Genomic DNA, 19,956 nt, shown 5'->3' with positions numbered 1-19,956 from the left:
GGCATTCCACAGGGCGGGTGCCACTACCAAGAAGGCCCTCTGCCTGGTTCCCTGTAGCTTCACTTCTCACAGTGAGGGAACTGCCAGAAGACCCCCGGCACTGGACCTCAGTGTTGAATGATGGGGATGGAGACACTCCTTCAGGTATACTGGGCCAAGGCTGTTTAGGGCTTTCAAGGTCAGCACCAACACTTTGAATTGTGCTCGGAAACGCACAAGGAGCCAATGAAGATCTAGGGCTGGTGTTATATGGTTTTGGCAGCCATTCCCAGTCACCAGTCTAGTTGCCGCATTCTGGATTATTTGCAATTGTTGAGTCACCTTCAAAGGTAGCCCCACGTAGAGCGCATTGCAGTAGTCCAAGTGGGAGATAACCAGGGCATGCACCACTCTGGCGAGAAGTCCTTGGGCAGGTAAGATGGAGCTGATATCAGATGGAGCTGATAGGCCGCTGCCCTGGACACAGACTTGACCTGTGCCTCCATGGACAGCTGTGAGTCCAAAATGACTCCCAGGCTTCACCTGATCCTTCATGGGCACAGTTACCCCCTTTAGGACCAGGGAGTCCTCCACACCTGCCTCCCCTCTGTTTTCCCAAAACAGTACTTCTGTCTTGTCAGGATTCAACCTCAATCTGTTGGCCACCATCCATCCGGAATGGATCCCATTCGCATCCAGAGGTACCACTGTATATTAAATTCTAAAATGAATAAATATTATTATTATGCTAATTAAATTATTAATTAATTTATATACACCTTAAAGCAAAAATAGGCGTTTAACTGGTTTAAAAGTATAAAATCATCATTAATAATAATAATAATAATTCAATTTATTACCTTTCCTTCACCATCAGATCCTACAGCCGGGTTACAGCAATTTAGAATTCAACATTAAAACAGTTTAAAATAAATTACAGTCACGGTAATAGGGTGACACGAACAGATAAAAATTGCATAATACAAATAGGCAACGAAACAATCCCATTTGAATATTAAAAGGGATGAGACTCTTGCTCTGAAAGAGAACCTATACTCGTGGCTTAGGACTTCTGTCTATTCCTGATCAGGCTACTGGCATTGAGGGGAAATGGGAATTTGACCAGCTTGCCCCCTGACCCAGTTTCCGTGCCCTAGGTCTACGCCTAACTTGCCTAATAGCTAATGCTGGTTCCTGAGAATATTTGGTTCAGCCATGCCTTTTTTCTAACATAGCTGGTTATCAGAGTTGCCATGTATATAATACTGTGATTTTGCATGCATCTGTTAACAACAAGGAAAGGACGGGGGTGGGTGGGTGGGTGAAGCCATCCAGTGTACGCTAGAATCTGATTGACAGCCCAGCTGGTAGAGATCAGTAATTGGAAATTCATTGCACATAAATCTTCTGTACTTATCGGGGAGACACCGGAAAGGGGAAGATCTGAGCAGTGAAGCGTTTAACTCTTTCTGAGCAATGTGAAGATTTAATTTGGCCTTCCACACATATCCAGACATGCCATACACATTTTACTTAACCTTCTCTGTCTCTCTCTCATTGCATTGTTAACAAAAAAGGAAAGTGGACAGCAACTGGCATTTTGCGTTACGATTGCAAATATTTAATGTAGGGCTGGGAAAATATTTCACATTCTTCAGTTCCAGCACCCAGTTTATATGAGCCATGCTTTTAGTTGCCAGCCCTCTAAAAGCTGTAGAATTATTTCAGAAGTCCTGGGTGCCATCACCTGGGACATTTTCAGGCCTGATGAACATCTAATTTTTGAAGGCACAAGAAGAGCTCCTTTGGGACAGGTAAAAGGTGTTTGGCTAATCTAGCATCCTTTTGCAACAAGACCAACCTGATTCACCGTGAAGCCATGAAGCACATCAGAAAAGCAATAGCCCAATCCCTTTGTTCCTCCCCATCAGCTACTACTGCGTGGCACAGACCTACCATAAGTAGTAGACTTCTTCTCCACAAATTTGTCTTAACTCATCTTCGGCGTTGCTCAAGCCATTGGCCTTCTCCGCATCCTGTCATATACAGCTAGTTCCATTGGTCAGTTACGTGTTGCGTGAAGTACTTTCAGTTCATCCATTTGTGGGTTGCAGAATTAGCCCTTCATTCTCATTTTTGCATGAACGGGGCAGGTGATGTCAACAACCATGGCTGCCTACATCATGTCTACTTCTGTGGCCAAAGATGGAGATATAGAACACACCTATTCTCAAACTCTGCTATAGAGATGGAGAATCTGTGTCCCTCCCCAAGTTGCTTGGCTGCACCTCCCATAATCCCTGACCGTGGGCCACACTTAATAATAATAATAATAATAATAATAATAAATTATTTATACCCCGCCCATCTGGCTGGGCTTCCCCAGCCACTCTGGGCGGCTTTCAACAAAATATTAAAATACAATAATACGTCAAACATTAAAAGCTGCCCTAAAACAAGGCTGCCTTCAGATATCTTCTAAAAGTCTGGTAGTTGTTCTCTTTGACATCTGGTGGAAGGGTGTTCTACAGGGCGGGTGCCACTACTGAGAAGGCCTTCTGCCTGGTTCCATGTAACTTGGCTTCTCACAGTGAGGGAACCGCCAGAAGGCCCTCGGAGCTGGACCTCAGTGTCCGGGTAGAACGATGGGGGTGGAGACATCCCATCCTTGCTCAACAGTCAGGTGGTCCTCACCCATGAACAACAGTGACTTGACCTGCTTATATAGGATCAGATCGCCTTAGCGATTAGGTGTTTTGTCGAACAAAACCAATGTCTTAAACGTGACTTGGTAGCTCATCAGCTCCTTTGCTACTGGTGTAAGGTGGGCACAGCAGGAAGCCCCGCTGAACAACCTACCTGCTGTTGTTGTGCATCAGTTGCAGTTCCAGACCACCCTTAGTGGCAGTCCTACATAACAGTTGCACAGTATTGCATGCATCGCAATAGCCGGGCTGCTGTATTCAGTTGCACCCTCCTTTTCCTTCTCTGTCCTGCTGTTTGTCTCCCGTTTATATCTGCAGGTGTTAGGAATATGCTGCTTGCAGCCGAATCTTGTAACCAGACACAGCAGGTGGCAGAGTAACTCTTTCATTGCCTGCTATCCTCTCTGTGTTTAAAAATACGAAAGGGAAGGGCTGGAGAGAAGCAAATCCAGCTGCAAGCAGCTGTTTATATATATATATAGCGATGGGTGGCTCCTCCCCTTGAGATGATTCAGACTTAATGCATAGAAAACGGGTTAAGCAATAGAATGCCCACCAGAAAATTAATTGCATGGTGTGTGTTTTTTTATTTTAAAAGGTTTGGCCTTTAGGCCTGGTTGTGCAGCTGACACCCAAATTATTCTCGTGTGTATGATTGCTTCATGTTGACAGGTTATCCCCGTTCTTGAAACGGACTTTGTCCTCTTTCTGTCCTGCAAGCAAAATTTGGCACAAATGCGTCTTCTGCTAGTTTTTCTTCCTGGTGTCTTTTGCATGTTGACACACCATAAGCTTTTGTGTTTCTTGTTTTCTCTTCTTAAAGTTTCTCCGCCTCTGCAGATGATTCCCACCTCCTGTATGAAATCTTCCGCAACGACGGATTTGATAGCTGTTGGCTTATGTTCATACAATGCTCTTTATGCAAGATCCCAACATGGTTTATTTATTTAAAAGGTCTTAAGTGTCTGCAGCTTCCTGTAGGTTTGAAGAGAGAGAGAGAGAGAGTGAAAGGGGGGGGGGGGCAGAGAATGATATAAAAATATACAGCACTTAGCAGAGAGAAGAAACTTGCTTACCCTTCCAGGAAATAACCATGAACCTAATTAATCAGAAGGCACTCCACTGACATTTACAACACTTGCGCTTTCTACACAAGGGGTCTCATTTTGTGGTGACCTCCGTGCTATGCTGGAGACATGGGTGACCAGCAGTTACTAGGCCAGAAATGGCTTCCAGGGCTATTTAATCTGGCCACTTGTTGCCCTGAGAGATTTCAAGGTATGGTAGTAAGTTTGGCTGCAGAAAAAGCTGGAAGGGTGGGACAGCTTCCAGGTTGTAAGAAGTGTTGATATTGTACATTTTAATGCCCTCCTCTCTGATTTTGGACGTAACATGTAAAACAGGATTTGTATATTGGTCAATAATAATTAACATAAGCAAACCTGTAGTGTTATGTACTGAGTTGAATAGGATCCAAAATGCAGCAGTCTGATTGGTCCTAGAACAATAGGATTCAGAATGCAGCAGTCTGATTGGTCCTAGAACATTGCAGTAGTATGATTGGTCCTCAGGGGCCACCCAATCCAGTTCCAGGTGGAAGTGAATCCGCAACCTGATTGGCCTACAGGAGAATCCCGGAATTAGCCAATCACGTGCGGCCCATTGTGTAAATAATGTATATAAACAGATATTTGGGGGGAACTTTCATTCCTCACTACTATGAGCTGAATAAAGAGCATGAAATCTACACTCAGCTCCAAGTATATTTCACGTAGCCCTCCTCACTTTGTTCAGTGGGGCCTACCCCTAAGCAAGCGTGTTTGGCATTGCAGCCTGACAGCGCAATCTTATGCATGTTTACTCATAAGTAAGTCCCACTATTCTCAATAGTCCCTAGGAGGTTAATTTAGGTTTATAGCCGAGCAGCGCAATGCCGTGTATGATTATCTCAAAATAAGTCCTCCTGTGTTCAGGGAAGCTTAGTTGTAAGTAAGTGTGTATATGATTGCAGCCATAATTGGATGGTAGGTTTTCAAAATGCGATTCTTATTTTAATGCTTGAAAAAAACTGTGATTATTGTATTTGAAAGAGTTTTTCCCTCCTGTGCGTTGGAGCAGGGAGAAGGCCTATTCCGATTCATATATAATGTTATGCATAGGCACCTTTGTTCCATAACTTGGAAGCAGTGCCTGCTGGATGGCAACAACTGTGTTAATGGAGTCTATTTGCGAGGAAATCAGATGGTGCGCAGAAATATACTTCTGACTCCCGAATCGCAGTCTTGTGAGCGGAGTGTCCCAGAAGATAACAGAAGCTTGCTTTCTAACGTATAGCAGCATGGTGTGAGATTTGCCCAGATCAGCTCAAGAGATGCCCAGCAGTTGCATTCCCCACAGTTACTTGAGTGTTACATGCTCGGTGTGTGTAGCACATGGACAGTGAAGGATATGCGCCTGTCATTTTCACTTGGTGTGTCTGACTGCGATCGCTGGTGTCCATTCACTAAACACAATTGCCTTGCAAACAGAGGTTCCCTTTTGCAGTTTCTAGGATTGATTCAGTCATAAACAGAATGTGGTGTGGTTCACATTACAGCTGAGGATTGCATAGTGGGATGCTAAATAATTTAAATTTGAACCATTTTGGGGGACCTTCAGGTGGAAAAGGAAGAGGCGTGGTTTAAAAAAATCAGACAGAAAAATAAAATTCTTTCCCATGTGCAGTGTATCCCTTGCAGACAGAAAACTACCATACCGGAGAGAAAACGTTTAGCAGTACAGTGGTACCTCGGGTTAAGGACTTAATTCGTTCCAGAGGTCTGTTCTTAACCTGAAACCATTCTTAATCTGAAGCACCACTTTAGCTAATGGGGCCTCCTGCTGCTGCCGCGCTGCCGGAGCACGATTTCTGTTCTAATCCTGAAACAAAGTTCTTAACCCGAGATACTATTTCTGGGTTAGCAGAGTCTGTAACCTGAAGAGTATGTAACCTGAAGCATATGTAACCCGAGGTACCACTGTAAAGTGGTACCTTGCTTTGCGAACAGTCTGGTTTGCATACATTTTGGATTACAAACACATCAAACCCGGAAGTGCGTGTCCTGTTTGCAAACTTTTTTTGGATTACAACCTCCCTTTTTTTTTTTGGATTATGAACAATTTTTTTTGGGAGGCCCCATTGGCGAAAGCACGCCTTGGATTACAACCTGTTTTGGTTTATAAACGGACCTCTGGAATGGATTATGGTTGTAAACCAAGGTAAACCACTGTCGTTGGAACTGGATGCAAGGGGGAGTTTTGTCAAGTGGTGCTTGTTGATTTTCCTCGCCTCCCCCAGGAGGCCTTGTTGCAGAAGTAGGGTGAGAAAATTCAACAGTGCCTTTTCTGAAAAGCGAGATGCCTTCAGCCCGGGGCCTCTGAGGAAAAGAGCAGTGCCCCTTTTTGAAGCTCCGTCCAAGTCACGTTACGCCGACAACGTGTCAGACTGCACAAATCATTATGTTTGCTTTAATACTGTTTGGGGAAGGAGCAACACTCCTACAGTTATGTGAGTCATTCCTTCTCCCTAACGTTTTTCTTTTTCTTTTTTCTGTACTCATCCGGAAGTCTCCATTCTACCAAAGCATTAATGAGCACCTAATAAAAGTCGCCGTTGGAAAGATTTGTCAAAGCAACAAAAGCTCCTTACCAAAAAGGGAAAGCACAATTAGTGTTTACTGCTTCAGGGCAAGAACTAACGACCAACGCTAATGGAGCAATACTGTAGAACATGCCGGAACTGGCAAGGAAAACCCTGTGGGGGATTCTGGCCTGCCCCCCTTTTCCAAGGGAAGCGATATTAAAAAAAAAAAAAAATGCCACTGCTCAAAATAAATGGCAGAAAGTTGTAATTTGTGCACACGCTCCCAATGCACATTTGACCCAAATAACAAATGTTGTAGATTAAGAGGGGAAGGCAAGAGAAGATACAAATTGTCTTAACATCGTGTAGCAATTAATCCAATTTATTAGAAACTGGCAACAACGCCAATTGTCTTAGCAATTGCCTCACAATTTAACCACTACTGTACTTTAAGGCTTTAGGTGATGGCGGCTTGGCCTTGTAGTTCTGATATCATTTTGAAGATTTGAAAGATAGAGGTGTCCGTGTGGGTGGGTGGGAGATTTTGGTTTTAATCTTCTGCTCCTCCTCTAAATCTTGTTGAAGCCAGAGGAGCCACAAAGTTTAGCACCTGAATATCAAAAGAAAGGAGGTGGGCTTCTTCTTCTTTGGCGATCACTCGTAGCCAAGTAAGATTGTCTTCCATGAGCGAAGTCTTAACAGTGAGTCCATAAGTGATTGTGGAGGCCAATTCTGGATCCACACGACCTTCCACAGTGGGGAGATAGGTTTCCAGGTGGGAGCTGATCATGGTAAGGGTTTGCCAAGCGTGCCTTCCTCTTAGCACGTTTCTCCCTTGCATCCTGAGTTCAAGTGTCTTCAAAGCCCATGACACCTTTGGTAAAGGCTGTTCTCCAGTTGGAGCACTCGCAGGCCAGTGTTTCCCAGTTGCTGATGTTTATACTACATTTTTTAAGGTTTGCCTTGAGAGAGTCTTTAAATCTCTTTTCTTGACCACCAGCATTACGCTTTCTGTTTCTAAGTTCGGAATAGAGTAGTTGCTTTGGAAGACGACCATCAGGCATCCGCACAACATGACCAGTCCAACGAAGTTGATGTTGAAGAATCATTGCTTCAACACTGGTGATTTTTGCTTCTTCCAGTACACTGGCATTAGTTTGCCTGTCTTCCTAAGTGATGTGTAAACATTTTCAGAGACACCATTGATGGAATCTTTCAAGGAGCTGGAGATGGCGTTTATAAGTGGTCCATGTTTCACAAGCATACAGTAAAGTTGGTAGTATAATAGCTTTGTAAACAAGCATTTTGGTTTCCCTGCAAATGTCCCGGTCCTCAAACACTCTGAACTTCAATTGGGAGAAAGGAGGTGGTAGGAGATCTTATGCAAAATGAACGTCAGTAAGCTTTGATGTTTCAAAGCAGGGGGAGTGGAACATGCATGTTGATCTGGACTTTGTAGTACAGAACACAGGTGCCATGCCTGTGAACATTTTAAACAGCCTCATTTGCAAAGCACTCATCTTGGGGTTCAAGGGACTGGCTTATCCACGCTTTATCAGTCCCACCCTCTGGCTAATAGAGAGTTTGGGTCATTTGCTTCATCACCATAAACCCCTCCTTGTAGTATTATATGGCATAAACAGAATGCTCAAAGAACACAATTACCCATTTTGCACAGTTTGAGCCTTGAGGTGGTTGGATAGATAATTACGATTTATGACTGCCCAATAAACCCCCACTGAATTTCAGCTGAGTAGTCATTCTGGCTCTATTATGTTGCCAGCGTTGGAGATAAAGGCCAATTTCCTATTTGGAAGTTCAGTTCCATTGCCCGGCAACAGAAAATCTGACAGATGGGTATTAAATTGCAGGGTGACCTCGTCCAGCACCACTGTTTCCTGCACAATAATGGCAGTCCATGAGCTGGCCGTAAAGGCTATCTCCCTCTTCCTTTTGTCCTAGCAACTGCTATGCAGAGGGTTACCACCTGTAAACATTTATTCGTTTATACCTCGTCTTTCTCCCAAGTTGGGGTTCAAGACGGCTTGCAATATTAAATAATGCCATTCTGAAACAAAAAAAGTGATAAAAGCGAACTATTTAAAAAATAATAGTCAAAATACATGAAAACACATTTGGAACTAGCAATTTTTTAAAATACAGTTTGACCGTTGCTCAGCTTCTTTTGTATCTTCAGTTTTCAAATAGGAAGGCCTTAGCCCGCTTGCGGAAGGATAACGGAGAGGGTAAAGGTAAAGGGACCCCTGACCATTAGGTCCAGTCGTGACCAACTCTGGGGTTGCGGCGCTCATCTCACTTTACTGGCCGAGGGAGCCGGCGTACAGCTTCTGGGTCATGTGGCCAGCATGACTAAGCCGCTTCTGGAGAACCAGAGTAGCACACGGAAACGCTGTTTACCTTACCGCCGGAGTGGTATCTATTTATCTACTTGCACTTTGACGTGCTTTCAAACTGCTAGGTTGGCAGGAGCAGGGACCAAGCAACGGGAGCTCACCCCATCACAGGGATTCAAACCGCCGACCTTCTGATCGGCAAGTCCTAGGCTCTGTGGTTTAACCCACAGTGCCACCCGCGTGGAGAGGGAGTCCGTATAACTCTCTTGGGAGGGGATTCCACAGTCTGGGAGCAGCCACAGAGAAGGCTTTGTAGTTTGCCCCCACCAATTGTGCCGCTGATGTTGATCAGGCTGGAAGAAGGAGCTCACCTGAGGAACTTGGCACCCTTGCAGGTGTGTAAACGTAGAGCAAACCTTCATGTCTGTTAACCATGGACAGATCTGTACTCCATTTCTACACCCGGTTATGTGGGTTCTGTTTCATGTCAGTGCAAGTCTCAGCTCCATCCTTATGAGCGCTGAACAATTCACAGTGATTAATACTAATTTTATGTTTACTTATTCGCGAAACTAAGTCACGCCATTCCTTCTAAAGGAGCACAGGGCAGCAAAGACTTTTGTGATAAGAATTACAACTAAGAGCAAAATAAAAACCTTTTTTAACCACATATAAACATTGAAAAACAATAGGACGCGTTTGAAACAAATTTAAGGACAGATGTAACCAGATATTAAGTGAAATTCAAAAATGCCCCATGCTCATTACTAGTTTAGTTCAGGACTACATAGGAAGCTGGCTTATACTGAGACAGACCATTTGTTCATCTAGCTCTGTTGTCTACACTGACTGGCAGCTGCATTCAGGTTTTCAGACTGGGAGTATTCCCAGCCCTAGCTGGAGCTGCCAGAAACTGAGCATGGAGCTTTCTGCAAGTTTAGGAGATGCTCTGTTGTTGAACCACATCCCTTCACTGCAACACCTATCTAGGGTATCATCTACTATGGATGGTCTACTATGGATACTACCATGGTCCTTGGAGGGCTTTCGGTGGGAAGGAACCGCCAAATGAAGTGAGCTATGTTTAATTCACAGCACTTGCTAAGTTTAAGTCAGCCTGAAAATGATGTGTAGGCCTCCGGATTGTGATCGATAGCCTTTCTGTTTTTGCTCATTTCATCAGCAAACTCATAAAGATCTTGAAGGAGCGTCTGTACCCCCATCGTTCTGCCCGGACACTGAGGTCCAGTGCTGAGGGCCTTCTGGTGGTTCCCTCACTGCAAGAAGTGGGGTTACAGGAAACCAGGCAGAGGGCCTTCTCGGTGGTGGCACCCTCCCTGGGGAACGCCCTCCCATCAGATGTCAAAGAAATAAACAACTATCTGACTTTTAGAAGACATTTGAAGGCAGCCCTGTTTAGGGAAGCTTTTAATATTTGATGAATTATTGTATTTTAATATTTTACTGGAAGCAGCCCAGGGCGAGGTATGAATAATAAATTATTATTACAGTCATACCTCATGTTACGTTTGCTTCAGGCTGCGCGTTTTCAGGTTGTGTCCTGCGGCGACCCGGAAGTACCGGAAAGGGTTACTTCTGGGTTTTGCCGCTCGTGCATGCGCAGACGTGCAAAATGATGTCATGCGCAGAAGCGGCGAATCATGACCCATGCGTGTGCAGGTGCGGGTTGTGTTCTTTTCAGGTTGTGAACGGGCCTCTGGAACGGATCCCGTTCGCAACCAAAGGTACCACTGTATTATTAGTATTATTCATGATCATGGTGCCCCCAACTCCATGCCCAGTGGAGCTATGTTTGGCTTAGTGGGCTACATGTTTGTGGCTATTGAATGCAAAATGCAAAACAAATGAAACGCAACAACTTCTGCGACCCAGGCTGGTAGACTCAGGCCACTGGTGACCTTTTCGGTTTGTTCTGTTTTCTTCCCTGGCTTAGTATCATCACCCCGAAAATAATTTAAACATAGGCTGTTAATATTCATTAATTTAACTCTTCATTGGCTTCAGCAGCACTCTTGCATTAATGATACTTCCTTCCAGAAGCATTTTAAATTGACCTTATTCGTATGGAAATGTGATCTCCCATTAATCCAAGAGGACAGAATAGAGTCTACTGTAAACCCAGCTGTTCTGCCAATATATTTGCTGAACCTTTCTCATTGTTGATGGCAGAAACACACCCCAAACCACCCACCCACCCGTGCTGTCTCTTACAAAGGTAGCAGGAGCTGATAGCAAAAAGTGGTATTTTTGTGAAAGTTAACCGCAGGGGGTTGCCTTTTCCCCCCGGTTGTTTCGTGGGAGTGATCTGAAGGCAGCGATTGGTTTTCTCTTTCTTGATCCCCGTTTTCCTTTCATTTGTGTAAGATTAAAGGAGGGTGGGGGATTAAATATCTGTAAAAGATAAGTTCGTTAAATCGAGAGTTTTGAGCAAACAGATCACACTTGAAACCAACACCTGTGCTATTTTTGATAGCTATTTGCCATGCAATCTGTTGTGGCATGTTCTTGAGCTGTATAAAAAGAAAAGGCACAGTTGGTTGTTGACCTGTGTTGTAGGCTCAGCTTTCTCCCAGATTTTCAGTTTGCGTGACAGATGTACATCTTGGCAAACTGAACGCTGGTTTAACCGTCAATTTCACCCTTCCTGCCATGCTTCACATAGGCTACCTGCTTTTCCCCCCTTGCTTTTAAAAAAATAAATAAATCAAATATTAAAGCATCAGTTATATGGAACCTTTTTCCTATTTTGTAGATTTACATATCCTGCTTTTCGGCTCACATTCTCAAAGCCGCTTGCAAGATTTGCAGAATGCTTGGGCGCTGTAAGAATTAGTATTGTGCTAAAAATGTGTTTGCTTACCAACCATTTCCCATCAGTTAACTTGACGTCACACTGGGAAATTATCAAGGGAAGAGGATACTTTGGGGAAAGGTGCAGGATTTTGTTGACTTTCAAGGTGGCTGAGAGATTTGGTGAACATATTTTCATTCTACAAATCACACCTTAGGTCTGATTGGAATGTGGTCAGAAGTTTAGGGATCTCCCACCTAGGATTTCCCATAATACCTGAAATTTAGTTGTTTATCACAAGCTATCAGTCCAATGCTATTTAGAAGGTTGATTTGGGAGACTTCCAGTTATATGCAATCCACATCTTTGCTGCCAGTTTGAATTACTTAATAAGGTCTTTGGGCAGGAGTCCACGGTCATTAGGTTCAGGTTTTATTTATTGAAACCACTCTTTAATTAGATATATCAAGGTGGCATACAACATTCAGAATACAATAAAATCATTCATAGTATCCATGAAAGGGCAATTGAAAACCGTCAATAAAACATCAGTAGATACTGGTTGGTGAAAAAATGGAACTTCCTATTGTGTCCTATTGTGTCTAAAAAAGGCAATTTTCAGGAGACATCTAACTGAGGGTAAGGCTGGTTCCTGACAAACCTCTACTTGTAGGGAGCTCAATGTGGCAGGGCCAGTGTGGTGCAGTGGTTAAGAGCGGTAGTCTCGTAATCTGGGGAACCGGGTTCGCGTCTCTGCTCCTCCACATGCAGCTGCTGGGTGACCTTGGGCCAGTCACACTTCTTTGAAGTCTCTCAGCCCCACTCACCTCACAGAGTGTTTGTTGTGGGGGAGGAAGGGAAAGGAGAATGTTAGCCGCTTTGAGACTCCTTAAAGGGAGTGAAAGGCGGGATATCAAATCCAAACTACTACTACTACTACTCTTCTTCTTCTTCTTCTTCTTCTTCTTCTTCTTCTTCTTCTTCTTCTTCGGCTGCACTAAATCCTGGTCCCCAGTGAAGGCCATCTGAACCTTAGGGTCATGCAAAACCACCAGAAATGCCCTATCAGAAGATCTTGGTGATCGAGGTAGAGTAATGAAGAAGCAGCATAGATTCAGGTCTTACCTATGGTCTGATGTGAAGAAAACCCTCGTAGTCACTAACAGATAGGTGGTTGTTTTTGTTATAATAACATATTTATTTTTATTCCGCATTTCCCTCTGATGGGACTCAAGGCAACTTGCTGATAGAAACAGGGACTGCTAAAAACATGGAAACACGTTCCTCAGCCCTCAAACCTTTGGGCATCCCCACCAAATGAATATTATTATTTTCTTAAATGAATTGCAGGGTTGTTTCGCATGTTGTTTTCTCCCCCTCCATCTTGAGATCAGTTTGATGCGACGTGGGTTACAAATATGTTTTTAAGAAACCGATATGATTGAAATATGATTTAAGATCTTCCTTGCAGGCCTTATCCAGCCTCTTCACTGTCTGAAATACAGTAAGCAGTTGTCCATAGTAATTTTAGCAATACCATTGGGGGGGCAGGAGCAGTTCCAGTCAAAATACATTTAAAGCCCAATGAAATTCACAGTTTCCGAAGCAAGTCTGCAACCCCCCAAACCCCCCAGCGATGCTTTGAAATTTGCGCTTATCCAAATTTTGCAACGTTGCTCTCCAACCAATGTTTACAAAAATGCGTATCAGGGGCAGGGTGTCTAAAAACAAAACATACTGATTGTTAAACAACTCTGGGAATTGTAGCCTTGGGAGGTTGAACAGGGGTCTCCTAACAATTCCCAGTACAGTGGTACCTCGGGTTACATACACTTCAGGTTACAGACTCCGCTAACCCAGAAATAGTGCTTCAGGTTAATAACTTTGCTTCAGGATGAGAACAGAAATCGTGTTCCGGCCGCGCGGCGGCAGCGAGAGACCCCATTAGCTAAAGTGGTGCTTCAGGTTAAGAACAGTTTCAGGTTAAGTATGGACCCCGGAATGAATTAAGTACTTAACCCAAGGTACCACTGTAGCTTAAACAAACTACAAAGAATTGTTTTTTTGGGGGGAAGCCACAAGTGTTTAAAGCGGAATGTATGGTGCGGCCAGGGGTCTATAAACGTGGTGGCCATGACTGCAGCAATATTGCGGGTTTGGGGAGTACTGCAGCCTCGTAAATAGCAGCGTCCACACATCTAATCCCCACGTGGAGGTGCATTCCTTGCAGATGGCGTGCACGGATCCTGGCCATCTGTCTTTAGACATTTGCAGGGGGGGCGGCTGCTGTAAAAGTGATGCACACACTGCCCGGTTGTCTGTTCCATCTCTGCCGAAGCCACTAACTTATATTATGGGCAGCCAGTGTGTTCTGTTGCATGCTTAAAGGCCAGCTATTATCATCACACAGCCATTCACTGACCACCACCATCCTCTTTTCTGTTGACTCATCATTCCTCTCCCCACCCCCACCCCGAAGAAGCGCCAGCCTTTAGGAACCGCAGATTCTCTCTCTGGAACTGCCCCCCCCTCCCCACCGCTTTCCGTGATATCCAGGGCTTCTAAAGCACAGCTTATTTTTAAATCAATCGTAGGCTGCGCAGCTAGCAAAGCAGAGTGTTAATTGGGTCCAGTGGAATTCTCATTCCCATGGGGGCTCCTCGAAAAAGAGAGCTTCACCGAGGGGGGGGGGAGGGAAGAGAGGAAATATATGCAAGCCAGCTGCGTCAGCCGCAAGCAGAGAAGGATTCTATGTGCAATATTGCAACAATCAGGGTTGGTTTTTTTAAGTGACTCTTTTCCCACACCCGCTTTATGCAGTTTATGATGGGGGGGGGGGGCTGTTAGTTTATTCGAGGATGCAATCTGCCTTTAAGGAAGAACAGGGGTAAAAGGGGGAGGCAGGGAATCTCCCTAATCTTCCCCCTTTGCAAGGTCTCTCCTTTGCAAACTCCAGAGTGCAATTTGCCATGCCTGTCCTTGTCAGCATTGTTCTGGTACTAATTCCATATGTATGTCACATAGGAGCTCTGCGCGCTCGTCGTCCCGTCCCCCACCGATTCGCTCCCCTTCCCACCGTCCATCTATTGCTTCCCCTCCCCCAACTCCTAAAGGCAGATTCCCCCTCCCCATCCTCTCCCCTTCCCCTCCGAGGAAACGTGGAAGCAGGGAAATTCAAACTTTAAACAGCCTTCATATAGCCTGAGTACCCAGTGAAGATGAGTGCAGCTTAGTGCTTACTCTGTTCCCCCCATTCCTCCCCCCCGAGTTGTTGTCCCCCCAAAAAACCAAACCCCTCCACCCTCCGCTCTCTCCTCTCCCTCTTTCTCTCTATTTATAACACAAAGCTTTTGAAAGAAAACTAAGACTGGGCCCCGTTCTCTCTCTGCTTTCGCTTGTTACCGTGGCAGCGTGTGCATCTCAGTGCCGGAGAATGAGGCAAGCTGGCAGCGGTTTTTGCTTCTGCCCCTTGCGCTTGGGATTACGGGAGAGGAGCCCTCAGAGGGACGTTCGCGGCAAGGATGCCCTACCGAGTTTGTTATGTGCTACTTATTCCGGTTAAAAGGTGAGAGCTTCTCTATAAGTGGGTTGCTTGTTTGTTTTGGATCCCTTTTTCGGGTAAAAGTCTGTGTGCATTGTTCAGTTGCGAGAGCTTGCTGTTCATTAGCTCGTGGGAGCGAGAGAGGGGGAGAGAGAGAGAAAGAAAGAAATGAAGGAAAAGGAAAGAAAGAAAGAAAGAAAGAAAGAAAGAGTGTAAAGGTGGAGTTTTGCATCTTGCAAATAGTACATCCCTCCAACCTCCGAAGAGTGCTTGGTCCATAAGAATTTCCCCCAGTGTCACAAGTGTTTCCCGCTAGTAAAAAAACATGGTGAAATGAATCGTGAGTGCAGAAATAGTGCTTCGTTCGTTTCCTTGTTATTCCCATGGTATTCTGCCATGTGGGGTTGCCTGTGCGACATGCAAGACCTGAGAGAGAGAGGAAGAGAGATTCACAGAGAAGGGGCAGATGTGTATATTACTGACACTTGGTGGGTGGGAAAAGAAGAAATAAGAAGCAATAAGCAGTGTGGATGCTATTCATCCCTTTTATGGTGAAGTTTGATGTCCTCGGCACTTCTCCTCAGGTAAGGGGATCTTATCTATTCAAAGTTTAAGGATTGCCTGTTTGCGTGAACAGCTCTTGCTGTGGCAAGTTGTTCCGTTCATCTCCTGTTGCCCCTCTCAGACAACGCTTCTCAAAACCTGTGACCCCCTTTGGTGCATGGGGGATACCTCCTAACAGATAGGTTTTGTACCTGGGTTGCGGAAATACACACACGCCTGGGCTGTGTTGGGAAATACGCTCTGTGTGTGTTTTGCGCCTTTAAAAGGAAGTCTTCTCCCAAACACCCACACCATTCATGCGGAAGAGACGCAGGAGGCAAGAAGATATACGCTGCAAATGCTTCGGTCCTGGAGTTCAGCCTGTGTTATTTTGTACCCGGGTATCAATGCAGGGCTGCAAAACTATCTCTTTTGAGGCATCCCTGATGGCCAGATGGTTTCCCCATGACGTTGCCCTTTGCAACCTTCCTGTCTTTAATTTCATTTTGAAATAAACTTAACTAGCTAACTGACATTCACACGGTGCATTTAAACTACATGGCTTCCCCCCAAAAAAAAGATTCCAGGGAGCTGCAGTTTTCCACCCACAGAGCTACAGTTCCCAGCACCCTTAACAAACTTCAGTTCCTAGGGTTCTCTAAGGGACACCATGTGCTTTAAATGTATAGTATGGATGTGACTAGGGACGCAGGTGGCGCTGTGGGTTAAACCACAGAGCCTAGGACTTGCCGATCTGAAGGTTGGCGGTTCGAATCCCTGTGACGGGGTGAGCTCCTGTTGCTCGGTCCCTGCTCCTGCCAACCTAGCAGTTCGAAAGCACATCAAAGTGCATGTAGATAAATAGGTACCGCTCCAGCGGGAAGGTAAACGGCGTTTCCGTGTGCTGCTCTGGTTCTCCAGAAGTGGCTTAGTCATGCTGGCCACATGACCCGGAAGCTGTATGCCGGCTCCCTCGGCCAATAAAGCGAGATGAGCGCCGCAACCCCAGAGTCGGTCACGACTGGACCTAATGGTCAGGGGTTCTTTTACCTTTACTATGGATGTGACTAAAGTGTAGGAAGACTGGCCCAGAGGTGAGTGGTAAAAGGACTTCTTGCTGCCCATAGTTTGGGGTGGGGAGGATTTTTACCTGGAAAACTTCAGGATCAGAGAGGCTTGACTCTCCCAAGTTTTTTCCTGCAGATTGCATTGCAGCTTCTACGCTGCAATGAAAGAATTTGGGTACGAAAACAACATTAACACAGTGATAAGAGTTGCGTACATGACTTTGACCCTCAGCTTTCCCTACCTCACTAGGTTACTGGGTGGAGAAATCCATAAAAGCTCATGTAGATCCTTCTGAGTTCTTTGGAGGGTGAAAGCAAATGTGGAAATGGGTGGAAAAGGAAATAAATCCACAAAAAAGTTAGTAGTGCACAAATTGCTGCCAATATAAACCCGTGTGAGTAATTTCTGGCACGGTGATTGCTTGGAAGAAGTAAAAAATAAACTCCATAAGCCAATCCAATTCTCTTCCAATTTTACAAGTGTGTCCCCCCCCCCCTTTCCTTTTCCCCACTTGCCTGATCTTCTGGAGTTGATTCTTCCTTGCCAGAGGCACCCAGGACAGTGGATATTTACAAGCCCATCTTTAATGCTTATAGACTTTATAGGTTTTCCCAACATTCGGCTTTGATGTTGATACTTGCCCGGAGCTTTTGTGGCAAGGTGGCTGCAATTCCAAACAGAATAAAGGCATAGTGGGTCCCGTCCCCAGGGTTTGCATCAGCTCAGCGTTTATTCTACATTGTGCATTCCTGCTTGGGAAACTTCTTTGGCGGCAAAGCGCTGGACCGTGTGTGGGAGAAGTCAGTGTGTAGTTGTCCCTCGTTCATAACAGCTAATTAAGGCTTTGTGTAAAGTAGCACATCCAGGGCTGGGTGTAAAATGCCTTCGTTTTTAAGGAAGTAATATAGGCCACAACAATCAAAGGTGTATTTTGCAGCTTCCCCTCCAGTGTCAGAAGAAAAAGGGGGAAAGGTGTTTTATCTGCTACAGCAGGCGAGCTGGGTGGTGGAAAGGGCAGAATAAATCTCTTTATGCTAAACCAGACATTCACAGATACTCATTTGGTCTGGCATTGTTATGGTCCTCACTTAGGAGAAATCTCACTAGGTTCGCAACCTTCTTGCCCTTTCCTACGCACTCATTCTTCACTGTTCAAGAGGGAACTTCATGGTGGTGACCAGAAACTAAAGGGTTGGTGGGTGGATCAGACACCCCCACACTCAAGTTCACTGAATTTGTGGGAGGTGTTGCTGTGTGTCGGTGGGGAGGATGACACACACACTTTGTGTCTGCCCACATTTACAGGTGAGCATGCACCAAGATGTTGCCTCCCAAATTTGCAGACATTGGGTGCTGGGCTGTTGGCACACAGGAAGGGCTGAAGTTCAGTGGTTGAGCAGCGGGGTTGGCGATATAGTGGTACCTCGGGTTATGTACTTAATTCCTTCTGGAGGTCCGTTCTTAACCTGAAACTGTTCTTAACCTGAAGCACCACTTTAGCTAATGGAGCCTCCCGCTGCTGCCACGCCACCGGAGCACAATTTCTGTTCTCATCCTGAAGCAAAGTTCTGAACCCGAGGTACTATTTCTGGGTTAGCGGAGTCTGTAACCTGAAGTGTATGTAACCTGAAGCGTATATAAGCCGAGGTACCACTGTATCTGGTTTTCAACATTGTGATATATCACCAGCTAAACATCACAATATACTCATATATCATTGAATTGTAGAGTTGGAAGGGATCCTGAGGATTATATAGTGGCACAGCCCCTTGCAATGCAGAAATATGCAACTGTTCATTTTTGGGAATCAAACTGTTCATTTTTGGGAATCCTTTGATATAAGGAAAGAGCTATGTAGAGGCACTGGCTGGCTTCACGGTTTCCCCCACATTGTGATTTTTGCATAGCACACACACCATGACATATTGCCAGGTCAGAAATTATGAAACCAATATCACAATAATGGACTTCAAACCGGTTCTGGGTGATATATCAATATATCGCCCAGCCCTATCAAGCACAGTATACCTGAAGGAGCGTCTCCACCCCCATCATTCTGCCCGGACACTGAGGTCCAGCGCCGAGGGCCTTCTGGCATTTCCCTCACTGCGAGAAGCCAAGCTACAGGGAACCAGGCAGAGGGCCTTCTCGGTAGTGGCACCTGCCCTGTGGAACGCCCTCCCACCAGATGTCAAAGAGAAGAACAACTACCAGACTTTTAGAAGACACCTGAAGGCAGTCCTGTTTAGGGAAGCTTTTAATGTTTAACAGACCACTGTATTTTAATACTTTGCTGGAAGCCGCCCAGAGTGGCTGGGGAAACCCAGCCAGATGGGTGGGGTATAAATAATAAATAATAAATTATTATTATTATTATTATTATTATTATTATTATTATTATTATTATTATTATCCTTTGCATGTCTGAGGTCCCAGGTTCAGTCTTCCAGGTTTGGCTGGGACAGATACTCGGCAGCTGCTGCCAGTCAGTGTAGACATTACTGCCCTGGATGAACCAATGGTCTGACTTGGTGTGAGGAAGCTTCCTGTGTTCTTCAGTTTTGCTGAATTTTGCCCAAACACTTTGAGAAGTGTTGTTCTTTTGGAACATCGACCACATCCGAAATGCTGCTCTGAACGATTTTGGGGATAGAGGGGCTCCATTTGCTCTTTGAGTTTGCTTAACCGTGCCATGTTTAAAGGCACCCCTTTTCAAATCATCTCCTTTAAGATGATCAGGAGGAAATCCAGCTGAACAGCCTCCTTTTCCTAATCCGACTTTGCTTCCAGCCTTGCCTATATGCAGGCTTTAAATAAGTGGAAAGTCTACCAAAAGCCCAGTGATTAGGGGGAAAGCTCTCATCTGCGGTGCTTTCAAAATCCGAGGTGCGAGGGGAAAGAAAATCCCCTCTGAAGGGCACGCATGTCTTCAATGTCACAGTTGTTAAGAATGTGTGCAGAAAAACTAGGAGGTTTCTTTTTTAATACATTCTCTTCTGGGGCAGAACGTGACAAAAGAGTTTTGAAGGTTGGCTAGGGATTTAATATCAGAGACCTTAAACTGCTGTCTTCTTCTTCCTCCATAAGTGACTTAACACCACTTCTCAAGTTTGTGGCGTCATCCCACTGACATAATATGTCGGGTGTGGGAAACCTTTGGCCCTCCAGGTGTTGATGAACTACAGTTCCCGTTCCCATCGCTCCCCAGCAATGCAGCAAGCTCCATGGAAAATTGCTCGTAGCTTTGTGGCTGCTCTCTCCCCCCAAGACATTGGATCGCTCCCCACTTATTCCCCCCCCCTTACCCTTCCAAATAAATGAACAGATCATAT

At 45.1% G+C, this 19,956-nt stretch overlaps 1 protein-coding gene across 11 annotated transcripts in view; it reads left to right on the top strand.

Annotated features, from left to right (window-relative positions):
- Positions 1-19,956, top strand: part of FAT3 (FAT atypical cadherin 3) — a 462,341-nt gene that overhangs the window by 73,812 nt on the left and 368,573 nt on the right. Inside the window, exon 1 of one of the 11 annotated variants that reach the window (XM_083499064.1) lies at positions 14,864-15,037. The exons of the other annotated variants lie outside the window; for them this stretch is intronic. The gene's annotated coding sequence lies outside the window, so the exon portion shown is untranslated. Of the gene's footprint in view, positions 1-14,863; positions 15,038-19,956 lie in introns of those variants that run through there. 11 annotated transcript variants of the gene reach the window in all.

Source organism: Podarcis liolepis (genome assembly GCF_965112155.1).
Source record: "Podarcis liolepis genome assembly, chromosome: 4".
In the NCBI taxonomy this organism is placed as follows: domain Eukaryota; kingdom Metazoa; phylum Chordata; class Lepidosauria; order Squamata; family Lacertidae; genus Podarcis; species Podarcis liolepis.
This window is presented reverse-complemented; position numbering and strand designations above follow the sequence as displayed.